Source organism: Heterocephalus glaber, unplaced genomic scaffold (assembly GCF_053883595.1).
Source record: "Heterocephalus glaber isolate CG9 unplaced genomic scaffold, H.glaber_assembly_v1.0 deba00001613, whole genome shotgun sequence".
Taxonomy (NCBI): Eukaryota; Metazoa; Chordata; class Mammalia; order Rodentia; family Bathyergidae; genus Heterocephalus; species Heterocephalus glaber.
Genome location: NW_028258384.1, coordinates 2,682,808 through 2,704,293, shown reverse-complemented (window position 1 = coordinate 2,704,293; position 21,486 = coordinate 2,682,808). Strand labels below are relative to the sequence as shown.

General features: G+C 37.7%; 1 protein-coding gene and 1 pseudogene across 3 annotated transcripts in view; one reads left to right on the top strand and one right to left on the bottom strand.

Annotated features, from left to right (window-relative positions):
* Abcb7 (ATP binding cassette subfamily B member 7) overlaps nucleotides 1-21,486 on the top strand; it is a 161,157-nt gene that overhangs the window by 44,338 nt on the left and 95,333 nt on the right. The gene's annotated exons all lie outside the window — the stretch shown is intronic.
* On the bottom strand, nucleotides 7,938-8,425 carry LOC147822453 (GTP-binding protein Rit1 pseudogene; annotated as a pseudogene).

Sequence of the window (21,486 nt, the reverse complement as noted above, 5' to 3'; positions counted from 1 at the left end):
TCTCTTTTCAGAGTGCTGTAGTTTTCAGAGAAGCGGTCTTTGATTTCTTTCATTAGGTGGATTCCTAGGTATTTCAGTTTTTTGGATGCTATTGTGAAAGGAATTTTTTGCCCTATTTCTCAGTGAGTCTGTTGTTCGTGTAGAGGAAAGCTATTGATTTTTGTGTGTTGACCTTGTAACCAGCTACTCTACTGAATTTCGTTATTAAGACTAGAAGACGTCTGATGGAGTTCTTGGGGTCTTCTATATAGAGTATCATGTCATCTGCAAATAATGACAGTTTGACTTCTTCACTTTCTGTCTTTATTCCTTTTATTTCTTTCTCTTGTCTAATTACTGTGGCTAATGTTTCCAAAACTATATGAACAAGAGTGGTCATAGTGGACATCCTTGTCTTGTTCCTGATTTTAGTGTGAAGAATTTCAGTTTTTGACCATTTAGTATGATACTGGCTGTTGGTTTTTCATAGATGGCTTTTATCACTTTGAGGTAGAGACCATCTATTCCAATTTTTTGTAGGGTTTTTATCATAAATGCATGTTGGATTTTGTCAGATGCTTTTTCTGCATCTATGGAAATAATCATAGTTTTTGTCCTTGGCTCTGTTGATATAGTGCATTACATTGATTGATTTGCATGTGTTAAACTGTCCCTGCATCCCTGGGATGAATCGCACTTGGTCAGGGTGTATGATCTTCTTGATGATTTTCTGCATTCTTCTTGCCAGTATCTTATTAAGGATTTTTGCATCTATGTTCATTAGTGAGATTGTCCTGTAGCTCTCCTTTTCGGTTGGGTCTTTTTCTGCTTTGGGGATCAAGGTGATGCTTGCTTCCAGGAATGAATTTGGGAGTATTGCTTCCCTTTTAATTTCATTGAAGAGTTTAAACAGTAGTGGCAGCAGTTCCTCTCTAAATGTCTTGTAGAATTCAACAGTGAGGCCATCAGGACGTGGGCTTTTCTTAGTTGATAATTTTTTAATTACATTATCAATTTCATTGGTTGATATTGGGTTGTTTAGAATTTTTAGGTCTTCATTAAACTTTGGAAATTCATATGCATCTAGGAATCTGTCCATTTCTTCTGTGTTTTCCATCTTATTGGTGTATAGGTTCTGGAAGTAGGTATTGATCCTCTGGATTTCTGCTGGGTCTCTTGTAATTTCAGCCATTTCATTCCTAATTTCATGGATTTGGGCCTTTTCTTTCCTCTTTTGATGAGGTTGGCTAAGGGTTTGTCAATTTTATTTATTCTTTTGAAGAACCTACTCTTTGCTTCCCTTGATTTTTTTGTATCATTCTCTTAGTCTCCATTGCATTCATTTCTCCTCTGATCTTTATAATTTCCTCCCTTGTATGAGCTTTGGGTTTGTACTGCTCTTCTTTTTCTAGAAGCTTGACGTTCAGCATCAGGTTGCTTCATTGGGCTTGCTCTGTTTTCCTAATATGCGTATGCACTGCTATGAATTTCCCTCGTAAGACTGCTTTCATTGTGTCATGTAGATCCCCATATGTTGTATTGTCATTGTCTTTTAATTGAAGAAAGTGATTTCTTCTTTAATTTCCTGTGTGACCCATTGGTTATTCAGAAGTGTGTTGTTCAATTTCCACGTGTTTATGAAATTTTTCCAGTTTCTTTTGCTATGGATCTCCAATTTCATCGCACTGTGACCTGATAATATACAGGGGATAACTTCAATTCCTTTGCACTTACTTAAACATGTTCTATGCACAAGTACATAATCTATTTTGGAGAATGACCTGTGTGCAGCTAGAAGAATCTGTATTCTGATTTTGTGCAGTGGAACACTCTGTAAATATCTGTTAAGTTCATTTGTTCAAGAGTTCGATTAAGTTCTAGTATTTCATTACTTATTTTGTGTCTAGTTGATCTACCTATTTGTGACAGTGGGGTATTGAGGTCCCACACTATAATTGTATTAGTGCATATATGACTTTTCATGTTCGTTAGTATTTGTTTTATATATTTGGGCGCACTAGTGTTTTGTGTGTAGATATTTGTGACTGTCATCTCTTCCTGTTGGATTGTTCCCTTTACAAGGATGTAGTGTCCTTCTTTGTCTCTCTTAATCAGTGTTGGTTAGCAATCTACTTGATCTGCCAAGAGGATACCTACTCCTGCTTTTTTTCGGGTTCCCGTCGCATGGAGTATTGTTTTCCACCCTTTACCTTTCAGTCTATGAGTTTCCTTTTGAATTAAGTGTATTTCTTGTCTGCAGCATATTGTTAGATTTTTGCTTTCTTACCCATTCTGCCAGTCTATTTCTTTTGATTTGTGAATTGAGACCGTTGATATTGATGGTTATAACTGAAACATATTGACTTATCATTGTCATGACTTTCTCTTTTTGTTGGGGTCTCCCCCTTTACATTTAATTTCTTGTCGTGCCTGATGGGTTCATTCTGCTTTGCTTCCTGGGGTTGTGATCCTCATTGTGTGTTCCTAGGAAATTGTCTAAAATTTTTTGGAGTGCTGGTTTGGTATTCCTGAAATTCCTAAGGTGTTGTTTTTCATGAAAGTATCTTATTTCTCCATCCATTTTGAAAGATAGTTTTGCAGGGTACATCAATCTGGGTTGGAGGCTGTTTTCCTTTAGGGTTTGGAATACATCCCTCCAAGCTCTTCTTGCCTTGATGGTTTGTGTTGAGAAGTCTGCTGTGATTCTGATGGGCTTTCCTTTGTATGTGATTTGTTTCTTTTCTCTAACTGCTTGTAGAACTTTGTTCTTCTGTTGAGTTTCTGGAATCTTAACAATTATATGCCTATGTATAGATTTTTTTTGATCAAGGCTATTTGGAGTCCCATATGCCTCATTTATCTGTATGCCAAGTTCTTTTCTGCTCCTTGGGAAGTATACTGACATGACTTCTGTGAACAGTTTTTCTATGTCATCTGCACTCTCTTGTTTCTTCATTGACTTCAATCAGTCTTATGTTATTCTTCTTTGAATCTTCCAGCAGCTGCTGGATTGATTTCTTGTGGTCCCTTACAATTTTGAAGCAATTTTTCTTTTCCTGGTCACTAATTGCAATCTTATCTCCTATATCTGAAATTCTGTCCTCACATTGGCTCATTCTGCTGTGTCGAATTTCAGGGGAGTTTTTAGTCTAGAAATCTGTTTACATCTGTTTTGTGGATTCCAATTGTTTTCTATGTTCAGGTTCCATCTTGTTCCTCAGCTCGTCTATTTTATCTGCATCCTCTATAGATTTTATTAATCATGTCTTACAGTATGGGCACAATCTCTGCTGTTATGTGTGAAATTTCTGATTTTGTTTTTTCCAGATCCTCTTTCGTTGCCAATTCAGGGAGTCCAGATGCTTGAGTATCAGTGTTCCATCTCCTTTCACTTTGGGGTTCCTGTAGGTGATCTGGAAGTCTGGCTTTGAGACTTGTTTATGTGTTTTCTTATTTGGATGCCGGCGGGGGGTTGCTGTTGGTGCTCACGTGGCTCACCTCCTCTGCGCTGGGAATGGTGGAATGGTGGCTTGGAAGCCCTGTCCTCTGGGTTGGGAGCATTGCAACAGTGGCCTGGAAGCCGGTTCTTCTGGGCTTGGAGCCATGCAATGGCGAACAGTGCCCTGGAAGCCCCTTCTTCTGGGCTCGGAGCAGTGCATCGGTGGCCCAGAAGCCCCTACCTCTGGGCTGGGAGCGGTAGAACTGTGGCCCTAAAGCCCCTACCTCTGGGCTGGGAGCGGTGGAATGGCAGCCCTGAAGCCCGTTTCTCTGGGCTGGGAGTAGTTTAAAGGCGGCACAGAAGCCACTTCCTCTGGGCTGGGAACGGTGGAGCGGTGGCCCTGAAGCCCCTTCCTCTGTCCTCTTCATTTTCTTTCAGCAATGTTTTGTAGTTTATAGCATACAAGTCTTCACCTCCTTGGTTAAGTTTGTTCCTATTTTATTTAATGATAATTTTATAAATGGGATTTTGTTTTCATAATGTTCATTGTTGGTATATAAAAATACAGTTGTTTTTTGCGTATTGATTTTGTGTCTTGTATGGTTACTGAATTTGATAGCTCTTTTATTTTTTTTTAAAGGAACCTATGGTTTTCTGCATATAAGATCTTAGCATCTGTTGAGAGAAAGGATTTTACTTCTTCCTATCCAATTTGGAGAATTTTTTTTGCTTTTCTTGCCCAATAGGTCTGAGTAGGACATCCAGTAGTATATTGAAATTAAGTAGTAAGAGTGTGCTTCCTTATCTTTTTTCTGGATCTTGGAGGAAAATCATTCAGTCTTTGATTGTTGTATATATTATGTGTGGGTTTTTCATCTCACTTTTATATGTTGAGGTAATTTCCTTCTATTTTTAGTGTTTCTTAAAAAATATTTATTAAATTTCTTAAATTTCTTAAAAAATATTTATCATGATGGTATGTTTAATATTGTCAAATGCTTTTTCTGTGTCAGTTGACATGATTATGTAGTTTTAACCTTCCTGGCATTAATGTGATATATTATACTGGTTAATTTTCATCTTTTGAATCATCAAATTTTTTTTTCTATGTCACTTGAGATGATCACATAGTTTTTGCCCTTCCATTAATGTGATATATTACATTAATTAATTTCATCTCTTGATTTCCTGGAATATATCCAAGATTTTTAGATTACAACCAAACTTAATTATTTTATTTACTCTTTTAGGAACCTACTTCATTTATTTATGATATTTAAACTCATCTATATCCAAGCTCTTAGTGTATTAGTTTCTTTAACCTTTCACTTTAACTTTCATACTTGAATAATTTAGAGTTAGGGCACTTATGATAGAAAACTGTGAATAGCAGGGAATAACATTCTTAGAATTATAATGGTTTTCAGGTTATTAATCATAGAACATACTATTGTAATATATTTCAGTGCATTACAAGGGCCAAAAATGTGTGTATAATTATATAATGTAGTTGTCTTTAATAAATTCATTTTTGATTTACATAAATTTGAAATTGCATAAGGGCTTCATGTAAAAATTTTATTCAAAAAATAGAACTTCTTTAGGATTGGTAGCATACACCTGTAATCCCAGCACTCTTGAGAGGTTGAGGCAGGAGGATTACAAGTTTTAGCCCAGCCAGGAAAACTCAGCAACTTAGCAAAACCCTATCTCAAAATTAAAAATGTGCTGGGGGCCTGGAGATGTGCCTCAGTGAGGCCGTGCTTGCTTGGCAAGTGCAAGGTCCTAAGTTCAATCCCTGGTACCAAAAAAGCATGGACTGGTGATGTACGTCAGTACTAAGGTGCCCGGGGTTCAACCTCTAGTACTAAAATTATAAAACGAACTTTAGTGAATAAAACACAGTGATAGTCATAATTGGAATGGTAAATATTGTATTCTGTCAAAATTCCACTAAAGTAAACAGTGTTTACTTATGGATGGCATTTATTTTTATTTTTATTTTTTGTTTAAAAGTTTTGTATTGTGTCATACAAACTGTCTTCATATATAAGTGCATAAGGGCAAAACTTCTCCCTTTTTCCCAAACATCACAGGAGGGCCCATTTTTGCTAATATATCAAAAATAAATATCCCCTTCTGAATTCTGAACAGCTAATTCAAGACACTAGCTTTTCAATGTTTTGTTTGGGTTTTTAGTCTAGGCTGGCCTTGAACTCCTGATTCTCGTGCCTCAGACTGCCAAGTGCGAGGATCACAGGCATGGACCTCATGCCCAGCTTGGGCTTTTGAGTCTTGTCTTACTGATCTGGTACGGACACGAGTAGTTCCAGTGCCTTTCAACCCATTCCTGAATTTCTCTCTTTGCAGTTTCAGGTGGTAATTTTAATGCCCTCAGGCTGGATGAAGTGGATTAGAGGTCATAAATTACCTACACTCAGAATAAAGCTGTGACTTACATGTTATACCCTGACACTGTCTAGCAGTTTTACTCACCACCATCCAAGGGACTAGTTCATTCAAAGAGTGAACACATGACAGTGTCAGTCTCAAAATCCCTGACTGGTTTTTTCTACATGCAGTACACGTTCACTTCTTACAGATGCTTCTGGCTGGAAATGTTCTCCACTGCCTTGATTATCTTCAAGAACTATACATCTGATACTTCCTTGCTGGGTGCTAATGACAATTCCCTAGGTCATCGGTAATGAGAAGCTAAGGCACTGAACATGAAGGGTCCTGAACCAGTTTAAATGAGGTGTAATATCACAGTGGAATTGCACTGCATTTTTTTTCTGCTTCCGTGCTTCTCCCCGTACAGTAGTTTCTGTGAGACCCTCGGACTCAGCTCATGGCTCACACTTCTGGATGGGTTGAGCACCAGAAACAGGGCTGATCTGCTACCAAAAGTGTCTCAGGACTTTTACAAGGGACCACTACTCAGAGCTAAAAATGTTCTATTAGTCACTTTTCTTTAAATCTGGACCCTAGACCACTGATTTATATAAAAAACCACAATAACCCTGTCCTCCTGCCTTTAATAGCAATGGAAAAGAGCAAGTTGGGCCATGTGCTTTTCCAGGGGTGCCACAGCAAGTTACCTGAGAGTTGAAAGGAGATAAAGCTGCTTCAGTGATATTACTCTTCCACAGGGGAGGTGCCGCTCTTGGCCCTTCTGCATGCACTCTCCACACACAGGTGTAGATTGCAGAGCGCTCACCACCGGGTTAAAGCTGTTTCTTCCTAGGACTACAGTTTTGCAACACATACACGGAGCCAAGTGGTTTTCTCTTGGTCTAAACTTTGTCAAGCCTACACAACCCTGAGGTGAACTTTGTAAGGTCCTTCAAAGGAAATTTTTAGGTTACAAACTACATGTGAACATTAAAGCTTCAAGACTAACCCAATGAACTGAAAAACAACAGGCTTTCTTTTCCTTTTTGGTTTTTTGAGACAGCGTCTCACTATGTTCTTCAGGCTGGCTTTGAACTCGAGGCCACCCTTCTGCCTCAGCCTCCCCAGTGCTGAGATTACAGGCACGTGCCATCTGGCCACATGCTCCCTTAAAACCCTGAGCCTAATGGTTCTGGAGGTCAAGGAGGCACATACGTAACATATTCAAGCTCCTGGTATCTCCTCTGTGTGGAAGATGCTGTCAGTCAAATGAGAGCCCTAAAAACCACTTTGCCAGGCCTAACACCTCTAAGAGCACAGAGAAAGTAAGGGGGCACTGGGAAGCAGTCTGCACTGAGTGTGCGTCCATGTGGACAGACCTGCTCAAGGCACTGGCTCTTCCAACTAAGGATTCAAACAAGGGTTAGCAAGCCAGTAATGGCTCCCAAGTGTTTGCCTTTGAAGGGAAAGAAAGGCAAATCCTTAAAAAGCCTCTAGGAGAAACCATCACTGTGGCTCTCACTCCCTCATGCCTGGGGAAGTGTGCTCTTCTAAGCAAAGCCAGGCTCCTCCCGCTAGCGCCTTGCAAGTCCCTGCAAACATGGCCCCACTTCCCCTCTCCTACTCCAGTCTGCAGCAGGAGCCAGCTCCTCAGCTGTCTGCTGGGCTTGGGCACTAATCTTTTCAGCACTGATTTCTCTAGGCATTCTGTCTCCTGGAAGGATATGGGGGAAGCAGACCTAGGCCCTGTGCTGGGAGTCCCAGGAACTGAGGCGAAGGTGAACAGGGCCCCATTGTGCACTTGCTCACATACACAGGGCCCTCACGCCCTCCTGGGTGAACGACTCCCATGGATTAACATCAGCAACATGACCCCAACAGTGGCAGGTCAAATCCTAATGTGACAACTACAAAGCAGACAGCGCTCTGCTGGTTAATAAATCAGAATTAACTAAGAAACAGTACTTTAAATACCACATCACTGGAAATCCTGCAGACCCCTGTCCCCCTCATCAGGTACTTTTAGAATAATGGTCATTAGCAGGAGAAAGAGCAGGTTACCTGGCTGTAGGTTACTTAGCGCTCAGATTAAGCTCTGCAGCACATAGGGAAGGGCAATGCCTCCTCAAGTCACTGAATCCTTCTTCTGGACTGGGGACTTCAGCCTCTTCCAGACACTGCTTTGGGGTTTAGATATTTTTCTCCATGGCCAGTACTGCCTCCTTGTCTTTCCTACGGATTTCCCAGACAAGTGCATGGAAAACATCATCAATGTGGTAGCAGTGTGCAGCAGAAGTCACGAAAAAGGGACAGCTGAATTCTCGGGCCAGAGCCAACCCTTCTTCCTTGGTGACCTGTCTTAGCTGTTTCAAGTTGGACTTGTTTCCCAGGAGAACCACAGGCGTGTCATCCGTGTGCTGAACTTGATAAGCTGTTTAAACTCCCAAACTTCGTGGAAACTCCGGTGATCCATGATAGAGTAGCAGATGATGAAGCCTTCTGCTGCCCTCATGTACTGATCCCGCATGGCCGTGAACTCTGCCTGTCCAGCAGTATCCAAGATGTCCAGATTGGCAGGCTCATCATCAATATGGATCCCGATTTTATAAGCATCTTCCCCTCGGTGTCGCAGCCACCGGCCCCAGGCTGAGCTCCAGCGTCCAGGGTGCCTGGCCAGGCCGCCCCAGGAGGAAGCGCCTGGGAGCAGAGCGGGCAGGCAGCGAGGAGCAAACCCTAGGAGCCCCACCACAGCACCGGCCATGACACTGCTCGGGTCCTGCCTCATAGAGAAGTGACGGACTTGGACGGCCCCAGGTTGGCCGCAGCCAGTGGGAGGAGCCCCGGTTCCTAGGACCCTGCAGCGGCCCCGCCCACCGAGAGGCTGGATGGCATTTAAATGGCTTTTTAACTAATGTTTTATTTACTTATGGAGTCAGTTGGTTTGTTAAGTACAAAAAATGATTACACATGAATCACAAATATATTAGATTTATCATTAGAAAAGAGGTTGGGGTACTGTAGTTAATTTTACTAATCTTAAAATTGAGAAATGAGTTAATGAATGAACTAGGGTAATTTTTGTGATCTTTTGCCATTGATTTCCAATTTCATGGGATAATTTCAGTTCCTTTGCATTTACTTAAGCATGTTCTGTGAGCTACTATGCGGTCTATTTTGGAGAACATCCCATACCCAGCTGATAAGAATGTATTCTGATGTTACAGGGTGGAACACTCTGTAATCTACAAAATCCATTTGTTCACAGGTTTGGTTCAGTTCTAATATTTCTTTGTTGATTTTTTTTGTCTACTTGATCTGTCTGTGAAAGTAGAGTATTGAGGTTCTCCATTTAATTGTATTAGTGCTGATTTGATTTTTCATGTCCATTAATATTTGTTTTATATAGTTGGGCGCACCGGTATTTGGTATATATAGTTATGATTGTTATCTCTTCTTGTTGGAGTTTTCCCTGTACAAATATATAGTGACCCTTGTCTCTCTTGATCAGTGTTGGCTTGAAGTTCACTTTGTGGGGAAATAAAATAGCTACCCCTGCTTTTTTCTGGGCTGAAGTATTGTTTTTTCCACCTGAAATATTGTTTTTCATCCTTTAACTTTTAGTCTGTGAATTTGTTTTTCAGTTAAATATATTTCCTGTATGCAGCAAATTGTTGGATCTTGTTTCTTGATCCATTCTGCCAGTCAGTTTCTTTTGATTAGTGAATTGAGACTATTTACATATGTATTGGCTTATCCTTGTCTTACTGTTTTCCTGTTGTTGGTTCCCTGTCTTTACCCTCTGTTTAATTGCTTGGCTTGCCTGGGGACTTCTTTCAGTTGGTGTTCTTGCAACTATGGTCTTCATTATCTCTTTTTAGAATATCCTTCAGAGCATTTTGTAGTGCTGCTTTGGTGGTCATGAATTTTTTCTGTTGTTCCTTGTAATGGAAGTAACTTATTTTTCCATTGATGTTGAAAAATAGTTTTGCAGGCTACATCAATCTGCATTGAAGGTTGTATTCTTTTAGGGCTTGAAATACATCAGTCAAAGCTCTCCTTGACTTAAGGGTTTGTGTTTAGAAGTCTGCTCTGATTCTGATGGGCTTTCCTTTTAGGTGATTTGTTTCTTTTCTCTAACAGCTTTTAATATTTTTTTCTTGTGCTGAGTTTCTGGAATCTTGATTATTATCTGCCTTGGTATAAATGTATTTTGGTCATGGCTAATTGGAGTTCTATATGCCTCATTTTTTAAAAAATTTCAAATTCTTTTTCCATATTTGGGAAGTTTCCTGTCATTAGTTTTGTGAACAGATTTTTTATGGTGTTTTCTTTGTCCTGCTTTTTCATTGCCTCCAATTAATTTATGTTGTTCTTCTTTGCATCATCTTTCAGCTGTTAGATTGATTTTTCATGGTCCTTTGCTATTTTTAAGAAACCTTTTTTTTCTATTGCTGACTACAATCCTGTCTTATAGATCTGATATCCTGTCCTCACCTTGGTTCAGTTGATTGCATATACATTGAATGGAGTTTTTAATCCTCTGAATATCTGTTTGAATCTGTTTCATGGATTCCATTTCTTTCCTATGTTGCACATTCATGGTTTCTATCGTTGTTCTATTTTCTTATCTGTGTCTGTTCTGTATTCACTGAGCAAGTCCTTCATTTTGATCATCATCTCCTTTTTTACCTGAAAAATTATTTCTGATCTGATTTTCTCTATAGCCTCTTGCATCTTTTTTTCCTTATGCTTCTGCTGGTATCATTTCTGAAAATTCAGGTAGGTAGCTTTTGATTCCTTCTATTTCGTTGTCTCCTGGAATTGTCCTGGGTGAGCTGGAGGTCTGGGATTGCATTTTGTTTCTGTATCTTACCATTTTCTATTTTTTAATTTTAATTTGTTTTCTGTTTTGATGCTTATAAATTTCTTATCATAGATAGTTTTGGCACTAGTATTGAGGTTTCCCTAGGAAATGTCTGTTCCTGAAAGATGTCTTCTTGATGTATCTTGCTCTTAGCCTTTATGTCTGTCTCGAGATTCTACCTTCCCAATTTATTAGAGATGAGAAGTTGCTATTTGGCTCAGCACCCAGTCCTTTGTTACAGTATTATTACAATGCTTATGACCCCGATCACCATGTTATCATAGAAGGGAGAAGAACTTACTTCCACCTTACCTCAACAGGTAAGGCATCCTGGTTAAAGTAATGCAATTAGAAATAACAATAGCATCAAGCACAGCCTAGAAACTGGCATACTATAGTATCTAATAATTTGGTACCTTTAAGCATAGGAGCAAGATGTACAGATGTATAACAAAATCCAACATAAGCCAGGAACTTGTATGCAGTGAGTTTCCCCTTAGTAGAGTGATCCTACCCTGTGTATGCTGGAGAAATCTAAGAGGGATAGAGGATAACACTGAGAGATAAATGAAAAGGACTATAGTAAAAGCAAGGTTGAAGGACAAAGAATGATCACCCACACTTTGGGAACCAGGAGATGAGAACAGGAGAGATAAATGAAGGAGAAAGCAAAAGAATATCAAAGCAAACCAAAAAGACTAGAGATAATGTTCATGCATATTAAAATATTAAAAAATCAAGAAAGACCGTTGAGGTAGTAGAGAAATAAGACAAAGAAAACAAAACAAGCAATAAAAGTAAAAACCTTAAAAAAAGACAGATAAATGAAAATGAAATAGAAAAAGAAAAAGGAAAAAAAAACCCTCTGGTACCCACAGTTCTGTAGTAGTGTTCAAGTCAGAGCCCAAATCTGTGCTTCCATGTCTGTAATAGGATTAGTGCAGGGAGCGGGGCTGAACGTGGCCTCTGGATATTGGGGCTAGGGTCAGTCTTCTGTCAGCAGCTTTTTGGATGTCCCTTAGTGGCCTGATCATGTCTCCGTACCCTGTTTGTCTCTGCATGGTTCTCCCAGTTATTTTGGTGCCCTCAGCAAGAGATAGCCCAAGGCCACTCCCTGCCCCTTATACAGTTGGGTCCTCCTGGACCTTGCATAGTCTCCTCTGTTCCACTTTGTTGGCTCCTTTCACACTGCTTATCACAGGGTGGAGAGTGCTGTTTTCCCACTCATTGATCCAGGGGTGACCCAAGGCTGCTTGAGTCATATTCTACATTCTCTTGGACTACTGGTCAGTACTGGTCTTGGCTTACTGTGGTTCCTAACCTTGTTATTGCTAGAGGTTCCAGTTAGCAGTTACGGTTCATGACAAAACACCCACCAAAACTGGTGGCTGAGGAGTAAGGAGCTTCCTGATCACTCACCCCTGTGTGTGCCGGCTGAATTTGCTGCCAGGCTATAGTGTCTTCTGTTTGCAGGAAGGCAAAAGGGATGAGGGACCTTATATCCCAGATCTATCCTGTGTGGGTTGAGTTTGCCACACCTTTGCAGTTTTTTTTGAAACATCCAAGAATGGCGATTCCTATTCCATGTGCTGTGTGCTGGTGGCAGCATCATTGGCAGCCCTGTGGGCTGGTACACTTTCATGAAGTCCTGTTCCTGTGCTTTGTTTGATCTACAAGTGTCTTATTTCAGATTGATTTTGGCATCAGGATATATGTCCCTCCCTTTCTCCCAATTACCTGTTTTTAGCTGATTTTCTCCGAGTAGCTCTAACATGGCTCCTCCTCTGTTTAGTCATGTTGAAAGCCCCCACTTTAGGTTTTTAAATTTAGTTTGCTTCCACTGTCTTTTATGTCTGTAGTATAATTCTTGCACAACTTTTCCTGAAATTCTGACTTAAGAACTAATGAAATGAAAATCCAGAGAAATTCAGGAACAGGTGAAGTTGAAGGTGTCATTCTTTACTCTCTTGAGGTTCTCTTTTGTTATGTCATTTAAAACCAGTTGAACAGTTGAGAAGTTGAAGCATTTTTTAAAGAATTGCTAATAACAGAAATGTCAAGTTACCTCAGATTTATTATTTGTTCTTTTCACTTTTGACAGATACTCATGGAAAGGCTATATTGTGTGCCAAAAATGTGGACCAAATGGGTGGGGAGATGGAGATACAGACATGAAATGATGACAAAAAATTAAAGTGCAAAATTAGAAAAGTGACAAGTTCTATAGTGGGATGTGCTTGCTACCAGGAGATTTGCTAATATAGAGACCTGACCTTAGAAAGAATGTTAGGAAAACCTTCTGTGAGATAGTGATACCTGAGCTGAGATCTAAAAGATAAGTAGGATTTTTTTTTTTGCTTTTCATAACTTTATTTCAACATAACAATGCTTACAGAAATACACTCATATTGGTTAAGAGAATGCAATTTAACTTATCCTACACAATTTCAACCACAAAATTGGTACATGGTTTAAGACTTTAAAAAGGATTTGTAATCTGGTTTATTTTTATCTATTACAAATGTATAAAAGATCCATCAAATGCTGCTAAAGAAGGCAGAAAAAACCTTGAGAAATATACCTTTGGTTTGCCTCAGAAAAGTAACAAGTATTGCACTGTAAAGTTTATAAAATTGGTACAACAAAACATTGTTGTAATGTTACAATGCCAGTTCACAAAGTTCAGTAAGTAATGGATGTAGGAGGGCTTGGGGGAGCTTATGTACACACATGGAACTGTAAAAGCTATCTGTTTTACTAATGCATGTAGATTTTAAATCTACACAAACCAAGATTCAGATAATTTCTTAAATCTGAATTAACGCTATCAGCTCACTTCATCTGCAGAGGCCAATTAAGACTTCAGCACATTTGGCTTTTTAAGCTTTTCTAATCTATGCAAAGAAGAAAATTAAGTTTCTTCCCCAGCTTTTCAGTCCAAAAGTGACAATATACTACAGACAAGGTATTCCTTCCGTTGTCAACATTCATGGGGTGCCATGCCATGAGGTCAGCTTGGGTTTTAATTTGTATCCACACTCATAAGCAAACAGTCCCCAAAGGTAGTGAGCACATGACTTTAGAAGTGACTAAAAATAAAATGGCCTTTCTTGGAAGACTAGAGCAAAACATCAGCCATAGCTGTAAGAAGCCTTATCAAAATAATGCAGCCTCTTATGAATTAAGCCTCAACAACAACAGAAGGTAGCCCCCAAATATGAAGAATCTCTGAAAATGAGGAAAAAATATAACTTAAAATATCCTGAAAACCAATGTGAATATAAGTTCAAAAAATAATTAAGAGATACATTTTCACTTTTTTTTTTTTGGTACCAGGGATTGAACTCGGTACCTTGCGCTTGCAGGGCAGGCGACGGAACCACTGAGCTAAATCCCTGGCAAGAGATACATTTTCATAACACTACCTAGGATTAGGCTTATAATATATTCTCTAGTATTTCAAGTTTATCACTAGTTAGTAAATATCAATTTACAAATAGCATGTTCATTTTTTGTTCTTTCATCAAAAGAGAAATTCTGGCTTCAATTCTACTAAAAGGGCACTAGAAAATAAAAAGATTCAAATAGTTCCATGCAAACATATTTTGCAAATGGAAGAACTCCCAACTGGACCAGAAGTTCTGATTACTAATATATTTTCACTGAAACAATTTTCAGTAAGTACAAATACAAGGCATTAAGGTTCAGGACCTAATATAGGCCTGAGAATCAAGTCTTTGTTTTCTGGAAGAAAGGCCTCAAGTCTCAATTAATTTGCAGTAACAGTGTTTTTACAGATCAATTTAACTAGGCATTTTAATTTCCTTCATAGTTTTTAGCATTCTAGTCTTAAAGACTAGATTAGGAATTTGTTCAATTCACCAGAAAGCAAATTTCTTTCCTTTACTCTAGGAAAGAATACAAAAACCTCTTCCCCAACAGATTGCCAGTGTCCAGTCTGTGCTTAAGATGAATCTTTTCCAATATAATGTAAAAGGTAAGATAGATAAAATGTGCTCATGAACATTAAAACTAGTCATTAGATTTAACTAGCTTTATAATTTAATTTTTAAAACATAAATATTTGCAGCTTGATCTCCTGCTGACAATGATTGTTGGAGCCTAGAATTCAACATTTACAAATTCTCATTCATGCACACAAAACACACAACATCATCACACAACTTATTCCTCATGTCTGGAGAGAATCTTCTGCTTCTTTAAATCTTTGGCCTCCCAGTCAATTCCAAGTTCAAATACCTTTTAACTGAAAATTCACTCTCAGATTTTCAACATCTCATACATTAATGCTTATCCTAATCTTTCATATTGTACTGCCAAAATCTGAAAATTGCCTCAAAGAGATCCCTGGGTCAAGGAAAATAAATGAAATGTAAAGGGTTACTTTCAGAACATGAGAGATCAGAATTCAAGATACTCTCATTGAGATCATATTTTATCTTACTGCCGTGAATAACTCCTAACAGTATAAAAAATCCTATGTTGGACTCTGTCACACTTTGGCAACTGGCCAAAGAACCTACAAAAGTTTTGGAGTACACACCCCTTTCCATACAAAGTACCCTCTAGGAACACTGGGATAGCTGCAGTTCACTTGAGGTCTCACCTGTAGAAAGCAGCTGTCACAGAATAGCCAGGACACCCACTAGTGTGTGGAGATCCTTGAGCAAGTATGACTTAAATCTGGACTATATTTAAATTCAAAAGCCATTTTCACTGTATTTATAGGAAGTTGCAGTTGGCTTGTCAGAATTCTTACACCTCTCATTATAGATGCATGGTAAGAATAGCTATGGCTCTGGATTCTCACAAGTGACACTCTGTAAAACTTGAATAATTAGATCTCCTGGTTCCAAGTTTGCAAACCCCAAACATCACCTGTAGCTTTTTGTTCAATTGATTAGCCACATGGACACAAACTATCCATGAGAAAAGATTCCCCTAAAGATATGATGTAACACTGCAATTACAAAGTAGCTATACCAGAACGGGCAAAAAAAAAATGGTATTTGAAATAAAAATTTGTTCAATATGGAACCTAGTGGTTTATTTATTACAAAAATTCTTAACAGAGCTGTGAGTTTACTATATTCATTAAAAATAAATAATTTATACAAAACATTCTGGCATAGATATGTGAAATCAAAAATCAGTGGATTGAACCTACATGTTTCATCTGCTCACAGACTTGCAAACACTACTATTCTGCTCAAAAGACAGTTGGAGCAAAGAAAAAGACAACTGCTGCTTTATGAACAAGTCTAAAAGCAAAAGATAAGTAGGATTTAAGTAGACAAAGGAGAAAAGGGAGAATATTCAAGGCGGAGGGAAACCCCTTCACTAATGCTCTGTGGTGATTGAGTGTATGGGGGTACAGGATAAGCTGCTACAAGATAAGACTAAGAAGATATGTGTAGGCCTAACTATGCAAGATCTTCTGGGTCATGTTTGGAAGGCAATAATCTTAGTAGTTATAGTAACCTACTGGTAAGTTCTTATGAGATATTCAAAATTTTAGGAAGGAGTGTTGCCTAGGGGCGAGAGTAGGGACAGAATGTGTTCTTAAAAATCTCAAGTGATTCTCATATGATATCTGGCAAATTTGTACCTATAAGGTTTTACCTATAAGTGTATAATCATAGAGGTAGTACAAAAGTTTTACATCATTGTATTGTGAAGATGCCCTTAGTTTATGGAAAGTAAATTGAAGAGGATCATAATATCAACAGTGTATATATTCATTAGCAGTAAATTCATATAAAATATTTGAGACCCTGGGCCGAGGATTTAGCTCAGTGGTTTCGCCGTCTGCTGCGCAAGTGCAGGGACCCGAGTTCAATCCCTGGTACCAAAAATATATATATATATATATATATATATATATATATATATATATATATATATATATATATATATTTGAGACCCATATGACTAAAGGTATGAAACTTACTGAGTTTATTAAAGAAAATTTGAACTAATGGTGAAAAATACTAGATTATTCAACATTATACTGATATTGATATTCCCCAAATTTATTATAGGTGAATCCAGTAAAAATCCCTCCAAGATTTTTTCAGGAGACTTTGATAAAATTATTTTGATAACTTCTCTAGAATAAACTGGTGAGACAAGCCAAGAAAATTTTGGAGAGCAGAAATTATGTAGATATGTTTGAAAGGTGAAACTGATTCTATCAGAAATAGTTTATATTATAAAGTGTTGCATTGGCATATGAATAGGAAGGGTGGTTAGTGAGACCAAATATCAAATGTTGAAACAGACGCAAATATGAATTTAATGTTTGATAGATTCTTCAAAATTCAGATCTGTAGAGGAAAAAAGAAGAGTTAATCTTTACTTAATACTGTATACCAGAACAAGCTGTGAATGGATTAGTATTGAATATTACCAAATTAAACCATGAAACAATGAATAGAAATGATTTTAACATTTATTTCCTCCCTGGGTAGGATAGATTTTCTAAGCATAACAACAAAAGAACAAACAACATGAGCATACTTGATGATATCAATGTAGATATGTCTTTGTCAAAGGTGACATAAGAACATAAACATTCATAACATATAAGGCTAATACAAAATTGCTGTCCTTAATATATGAAGAATTTGTTCAAATGTTTTTCTTTAAAAAGGCCAAAAACCCAACTGAAAGATAAAGAGGTGAACAGGCTAGTCATAGCAAAAAAATAAAATATGGAATGGGTAAACATTGAGTACATAAGATGTTCAACTTCATTTTTAAAATCAAAGAATTTAGATAAAAATAGCAGAATCCTTTTCAGTCAATTCTGTTGACTATAGTAAAGATGTTATACACACACATCCCAGTGTTGCTGTAATTTATGAAGTAACTTATATGCTACTACTGGGAATGTAAGTGGACATAGCATTTCTGGAGGAAAATTTGTTAAAAAGGATCAAAAACCATAAAAAATATTCATGCCCTTTGACCCAGAAATTCTATTTTTAAGAAGCTATCCTGAGAATTCAATCCAGAGAGTTTATAAATTAATATAAGGATAATTCAATTTATTATTTGTAATACTAAAAATTGAAAATACATTTTTATATCTAATGGTAGGACAATGGCTAAAGAAATTATGTTTCAATATCAAAATGATGCCAACCAAAAATTAATTATGGGGAAAATGTATATGATATACTATTCAATGTACAAAGCAGGATTCACAATTCAGTAGGCCAAATGATTGTAATTCTTTAAAATTTAACTTTTAATTGACACGTAGCAATTGTACATACTTATGAGGCACAGTGATAAGTCAGTACATGTATACAGTGTGTGATGATTGGATCTGAATACTTAACATTTTCTTTTCTTTCAACTGAAAAAATATGTAGGGGAAAAAAGACCAAAAAGAAAGCACACCCAAATGTAAAAACATTATTTATTCTTTGGTGGTAGGTGCTCTCTTATTTTCCAGAGTTTTTATAATGAACCTTATTTTTGTAATGCTATAATATGTTAAAGTAGATATGTAGTTTTGAAAGCCCAGTTGTTTCCTCTTTGCTGTAGCCATTGTTTCTCAAGGAAGCAGCTTCTAGATGGAACTGCTTTGTGTCTGTGTGACTTAATGGAGTAGTATAAGATGCCAGCTTGCTGGGGAGAAGTGATTTTAGCTTATCTGTCCTGCGGTCCACATTGCATCCAGAACATGTAAAGCTTTAAGTTATTTTTAGCTTTATGTTGTAGTGTTCTAGTGTCTACTTCATTCCCTATGTCTAATAGCTCGTGGGTAGAGTTATGAAGAAAAATACAGGGATTTGGTGATAGATGATGAGAAAAGAGTAGGAGAAGTACTTTGGTCTTGGTTTCTTCTATTCTAATTTTTCTTTTGACTCTGGATGCCTTTTTTATCCTGTCCACATCATTCCTTAGGCTGGGTGTAGTAGTGTACATCTGTAAACCCAGCACTTGGGAGGCTGAGGCAGCAGTATTGCCATGAGTTCAAGGACAGCCTGAATTACATAGATTCTATGTCAAAAAAAGAAAAAAAGAAAAAAAGTTAACCCATTGAGCATGACACTCAGTCCAGCAGACCCATACCTTACTTTTCTACTGCAAATTTGTACTTTAGTATAATAGTAGCTGGCTGTGTGTCTCAGTACCTTTCCCCGAGGGATACAGGAAACAATCTATGTGTTTACTCACTTGGTATGATGAACAGCAAGGTATGTGGATGTGTGTAAAAGTGGCAAAATGGGATTTTTACCCACATTATGCTCTGTCTAACTAGTTTTGTGTAAGTTTACCCAAGCATCACAGAGGATCCAATAGACCCACACCACTCGAAGATTTGTTAAAAAAGTTTTCTTTCGATTTTTCTGGTATAAGTAGCCCAATTCAGGACAACAGCATGTGAAAAACTATATTTTTAAATTTTGGAGGAGGTCAAAAGTGAATCATCAGATTACTCATGCATTGATGATGATGATGGTCCATTATAGTAAAATACATGTTTTCATAACAGAAAAGTGGTGTAAGTGTATGATGTTGTTGTTGATGATGATGATGATGATGATGATGACTGACATTGGTCATGTGAGCCAAAGTTCCTGTGACAGTGAAATGGAGCAAGAATGGACTGAAACAGACACAGGGAATGCGGATCTTTTTGATTCAGATGACGAAGAAAACAGCTATGTGAGTATATATTTGACTAGTCAAAATGTTGCAAAATGACCATGGAACCAAATGGAACGATCTTTTGTTAGAACTAGGTCTGAACATATAGTGAGAGTCTTGGTAGGGGTGAAACATATTGGACAGAATGCTAGCACTGTCATTCAGTGTTGCAAATTGTAACAGATGAAATGCTACAAGATGCTGCGAAATACACAAAGGCTAAAATGCAAGTAAAATGTTCTTTATGCACCAATAGCCATATTTAAAAATGTGTTTATTATGACACCTCAGTAGCTGAACTGAAAGCATTCCTAAGTCTGCTGTACTTAGCAGGGATTTCTCATGATAATCCTAGGAATGTAAAAGACTTATTGAAAAGTGATGGGTTAAAATGTGGCATGAAAATTTATGCTCTTGTAGATGTGAAGACATTATCCTTTCAATTTAGACATTTATCCTGGAATTCAGCCATCAGGTCCTTATTTGTATAGTAATAAACCAAATAATGTTCTGAACAGATTTGTTGCTCCCATCTCCCAAACTAATCGGAATGTGACATTTGACAATTGGTTTACCAATTTCCAATTGATGTTAAATTACTAACACAGCAAAAATTGACCAGCGCAGGAACTGCATGGAGGAACAAAGCAGAAATTCCAAATGAAATGTTGCAATTTCAAAACAGAGAATTGTATGGTACAATCTTTGGGTTTCAGAAAGATTTATATTGGCCTCATATATAGCAAATAAAAGCAAACTGGTACTGGTGATGTCAACATTTGCTCCATGATGGAAATATTGATAGGGAAGTGTTGACAAAATGGAAGCCTTAGATGGAAACTTTCTACAACAAAACCAAAGGTGGAGTAGATGTTGATGAATTATGCAGCAACTATGATGTCATTCGAAACACAAAGCATTGGCCAATGGTTCTGTTTTACTTAATCCTAAATGTTTGGCATAAATAGTTTGATAGTTTACAAAGAAAATAACAAGTGCAAAATATGGAGAAATTTTCTTAGAGGATTGAGACTGGAAGTCATAAGAAAACATTTGTAGCAGAGCAAAAACAAAATACTTCTACCCATGGAACTGTGCCAAAAAATTGTGGAGCACAGGCAAGCAGCATCACAAAGACCTGCTACAACAACAGGAAAACCAAAAAGATGTCAACCATGTCCTACAAGAAAACACAGGAAAACAGAACACACTTGCTATCAATGTAAGTGATACAGTGGACCCTCAAGTTACGATTGATCTCACATATGAACAACTTGGATTACGACTGGAATTTTAGTTTTAAATTATGACCAAAGTCTTGAGATAGACCCACATGCTGGTTGAGACCTAGTGAGCCAGAAGCAGGTCCTAGTGGGCTACAGACTCTCCTGAGGAAAGGACACCAGAGAGCCAGATTCTTGATGTTCTTATGGAAGGGAACTCTCCTTCCAAACAATAACCACCTTCCATTTCATCCTCCCTTCCTGCAAGCCAAAGATGTCAACTTGAATGATGAGTACAGTATGAAATTGTTTCTGTCAAAGTAGGCACATTTTATAACACTTGGTGAATACCCAAGGAAAATTATTGGTGTTTTTGGTAAATTACACACATTAGACAACCATTTTTTATTATGAAAAGGTTAGTTAAGGGATGCTTTGGGAGGATTGGAATGCATTATGGATATTTCCATTATTGTGGGGAAAATAGTCTTGACTTAAAACCAACTTGAGTTACAACTGGCCCTCACAAACAAATTGAGTTCATAAGTCAAGAGTCCAGTGTACTTGTGTATGGAACATGTAGTTGTTATGTGTGAAGACTGCCTTGGGTGTGACAGTTGAAGCAAAGATTATTTCTGTGGTAGACTTGTTTGTGTTTACATTTTAATTCATATAGGTTTTTATTTCTGATGTAATCTTTTAGATTTTTTTTTTGGTACTGGGGATTGAACTCAGGATCTTGTGCTTATGATGCAGGTGGCGGCACCACTGAGCTAAATCCTTGGCCCTCTTTTAGATTTTTGTATGCAAATAAACAGCTAATGTGAAAAGTTGATGTCTGTTCTAAGCACTCACTACATATTTGATATTTTCTTTTATTGATATCTTATTTCCCTGCTAAG